Source organism: Nothobranchius furzeri, unplaced genomic scaffold (genome assembly GCF_043380555.1).
Source record: "Nothobranchius furzeri strain GRZ-AD unplaced genomic scaffold, NfurGRZ-RIMD1 Scf160, whole genome shotgun sequence".
In the NCBI taxonomy this organism is placed as follows: Eukaryota; Metazoa; Chordata; class Actinopteri; order Cyprinodontiformes; family Nothobranchiidae; genus Nothobranchius; species Nothobranchius furzeri.
Window position 1 is genome coordinate 37501 of NW_027223176.1, and position 3902 is coordinate 41402.

Here is a 3902-nt window from a genome sequence, read left to right on the forward strand (position 1 = left end):
CAGGAGCAGCAGCCAGCCTCCAGCAGCTGATGGCGGGGTGGAGGAGCTGCAGCCAGCCTCCAGCAGCCAGCCTCCAGCTAGTGATGGCGGGGTGGAGAAGCAGGCAGCCTCCATCAGCTGATGGCGGGGTGGAGGAGCAGAAGCCAGCCTCCAGCTGGTGATGGCGGGGTGCAGGAGCTGCAGGCAGCCTCCAGCAGCTGATGGCGGGGTGGAGGAGCTGCAGCCAGCCTCCAGCAGCCAGCCTCCAGCTAGTGATGGCGGGGTGGAGAAGCAGGCAGCCTCCATCAGCTGATGGCGGGGTGGAGGAGCAGAAGCCAGCCTCCAGCAGCTGATGGCGGGGTGCAGGAGGTGCAGGCAGCCTCCAGCAGCTGATGGCGGGGTGCAGGAGCAGCAGGCAGCCTCCAGCAGCTGATGGCGGGGTGCAGGAGCTGCAACCAGCCTCCAGCTGGTGATGGCGGGGTGGAGGAGCTGCAGCCAGCCTCCAGCAGCCAGCCCCCAGCAGCTGATGGCGGGGTGGAGGAGCAGAAGCCAGCCTCCAGCAGCTGATGGTGGGGTGCAGGAGCTGCAGCCAGCCTCCAGCAGCCAGCCTCCAGCTGGTGATGGCGGGGTGGAGGAGCAGCAGCAGACAGCCTCCAGCAGCCAGCCAGCCTCCAGGAGCTGATGGCGGTGTGTGGGAGCAGCAGCCAGCCTCCAGCGTTCAGCCAGCATCCATCAGCTGATGGCGGTGTGAAGGAGCTGCAGCCAGCCTCCAGCAGGTCATGGTGGGGTGGAGGAGCAGCAGCCAGCCTCCAGCAGCTGATGGCGGGTTGCAGGAGCTGCAGCCAGCCTCCAGCAAATGATGGCGGGGTGCAGGAGCTGCAGGCAGCCTCCAGCAGCTGATGGCGGGGTGCAGGAGCAGCAGGCAGCCTCCAGCTGCTGATGACGGGGTGCAGGAGCTGCAACCAGCCTCCAGCTGGTGATGGTGGGGTGGAGGAGCTGCAGCCAGCCTCGAACAGCTGATGGCAGGGTGCAGGAGCAGCAGCCAGCCTCCAGCAGCTGATGGCGGGGCGCAGGAGCTGCAGGCAGCCTCCAGCAGCTGATGGCGGGGTGCAGGAGCAGCAGCCAGCCTCCAGCTGGTGATGGCGGGGTGAAGGAGCTGCAGCCAGCCACCAGCAGCTGATGGCGGGGTGAAGGAGCTGCAGCCAGCCACCAGCAGCTGATGGCGGGGTGGAGGAGCTGCAGCCAGCGTCCAGCAGCTGATGGTTGGGTGGTGGAGGAGCAGCAGCCAGCCTCCAGCAGCTGATGGCGGGGTGCAGGAGCAGCAGCCAGCGTCCAGCAGCTGATGGTTGGGTGGAGGAGCAGCAGCCAGCCTCCAGCAGCTGCTGGCGGGGTGCAGGAGCAGCAGCCAGCCTCCAGCAGCTGATGGCGGGGTGCAGGAGCTGCAGGCAGCCTCCAGCAGCTGATGGCGGTGTGCAGGAGCTGCAGCCAGCCTCCAGCAGCTGATGGCGGGGTGCAGGGGCTGCAGGCAGCCTCCAGCAGCTGATGGCGGGGTGCAGGAGCTGCAACCAGCCTCCAGCTGGTGATGGCGGGGTGGAGGAGCAGCAGCCAGCCTCCAGCAGCCAGCCTCCAGCTGCTGATGGCGGGGTGGAGGAACAGAAGCCTCCAGCAGCTGATGGCAGGGTGCAGGAGCAGCAGCCAGCCTCCAGCTGGTGATGGCGGGGTGGAGGAGCTGAAACCTGGGTCGGACCTGGTCTGCAGCAGGGCCCATTACCACTCAGAAGCTGATGGCAGTGTGTGTTTAGGTCCCTGCGGGGTGGATGAGCTGAAACCTGGGTCAGACTTGGTGTGCAGCAGGGCTCAGCACCCTCCAGAAGCCGATGACAGTGTGTCTTTAACTCCCTGCCTGGTGGGAGAGCTGAAAGCTGGGTCGGACCTGGTCTTTAGCAGAGCTCAGCAGCCTCCAGAAGCTGATGGCAGTGTGTGTTTCATCCCCTGCGGGGTGGGAGAGCTGAAACGTGGGTCGGACCTGGTCTGCAGCAGGGCCCATCACCATCCAGAAGCTGACGGCGGTGTGTGTTTAAGTCCCTGCGGGGTGGGAGAGCCATAACCTGGGTCGGACCTGGTCTGCAGCAGAGCTCAGCAGCCTCCAGAACCTGATGGCAGTGTGTCTTTAATCCACTGCGGGGTGCAGGAGCTGAAACCTGGGTCGGACCTGGTCTGCAGCAGGGCTCAGCAGCCAGCAGAAGGTGACGGCAGTGTGTGTTTAGTTCCCTGCGGGGTGCAGGAGCTGAAACCTGGGTCGGACCTGGTCTGCAGCAGAGCTCAGCAGCCAGCAGAAGGTGATGGCAGTGTGTGTTTAAGTCCCTGCCTGGTGGGAGAGCTGAAACCTGGGTCGGACCTGGTCTATAGAAGAGCTCAGCAGCCTCCAGAAGCTGATGGCAGTGTGTGTGTTTTGGTCCCTGCGGGGTGCAGGAGCAGGAACCCGGGTCGGACCTGGTCTATAGCGGAGCTCAGCAGCCTCCAGCAGCTGATGGCAGTGTGTGTTTAATTCCCTGCCTGGTGGGAGAGCTGTAACCCGGGTCGGACTTGGTCTGCAGCAGGGCCCATCACCATCCAGAAGCTGATGGCAGTGTGTCTTTAATTCCCTGCGGGGTGGAGGAGCAGAAACCTGGGTCGGACCTGGTCTATAGCAGAGCTCAGCAGCCTCCAGAAGCTGATGGCAGTGTGTGTTCAAGTCCCTGCGGGGTGGGAGAGCTGAAACCTGGGTCGGACCTGGTCTATAGAAGAGCTCAGCAGCCTCCAGCAGCTGATGGCAGTGTGTGTTTAAGTCCCTGCGGGGTGGGAGAGCTATATCCCGGGTCGGACCTGGTCTATAGCAGAGCTCAGCAGCCTCCAGCAGCTGATGGCAGTGTGTGTTTAAGTCCCTGCGGGGTGGGAGAGCTGAAACCTCGGTCGGACCTGGTCTATGGCAGAGCTCAGCAGCCTCCAGAAGCTGATGGCAGCGTGCCTCTAAGTCCCTGCCTGGTGGGAGAGCTGAAACCTGGGTCGGACATGGTCTGCAGCAGGGCTCGGCAGCCTCCAGCAGCTGATGGCAGTGTGTCTTTAAGTCCCTGCCTGGTGGGAGAGCTGAAACCTGGGTCGGACCTGGTCTATAGCAGAGCTCAGCAGCCTCCAGCAGCTGATGGCAGTGTGTGTTTAAGTCCCTGCCTGGTGTGAGAGCTGAAACCTGGGTCGGACCTGGTCTATAGAAGAGCTCAGCAGCCTCCAGCAGCTGATGGCAGTGTGTCTTTAAGTCACTGCCTGGTGGGAGAGCTGAAACCTGGGTCGGACCTGGTCTATAGTAGAGCTCAGCAGCCTCCAGCAGCTGATTGCAGTGTGTGTTTAAGTCCCTGCCTGGTGGGAGAGCTGATATCCGGGTCGGACCTGGTCCACAGCAGGGCCCATCACCCTCCAGAAGCTGGTGGCAGTGTGTGTTTAAGTCCCTGCGGGGTGCAGGAGCAGAAACCTGGGTGGGACCTGGTCTGCAGCAGAGCTCGGCAGCCTCCAGCAGCTGATGGCAGTGAGTGTTTAAGTCCCTGCGGGGTGGGAGAGCTATATCCCGGGTCAGACCTGGTCTAAAGCAGGGCCCATCACCCTCCAGAAGCTGGTGGCAGTGTGTGTTTAAGTCCCTGCGGGGTGGAGGAGCAGAAACCTGGGTCGGACCCGGTCTACAGCAGAGCTCAGCAGCCCCCAGAAGCTGATGGCAGTGTGTGTGTGTGTGTGTGTGTTTAAGTCTCTGCCTGGTTGGAGAGCCGATACCTGGGTCGGACCTGGTCTGCAGCAGGGCTCAGCAGCCTCCAGAAGCTGATGGCAGTGTGTCTTTCATTCCCTGCGGGGTGCAGGAGCAGAAACCTGGGTCGGACCTGGTCTATAGCGGAGCTCAG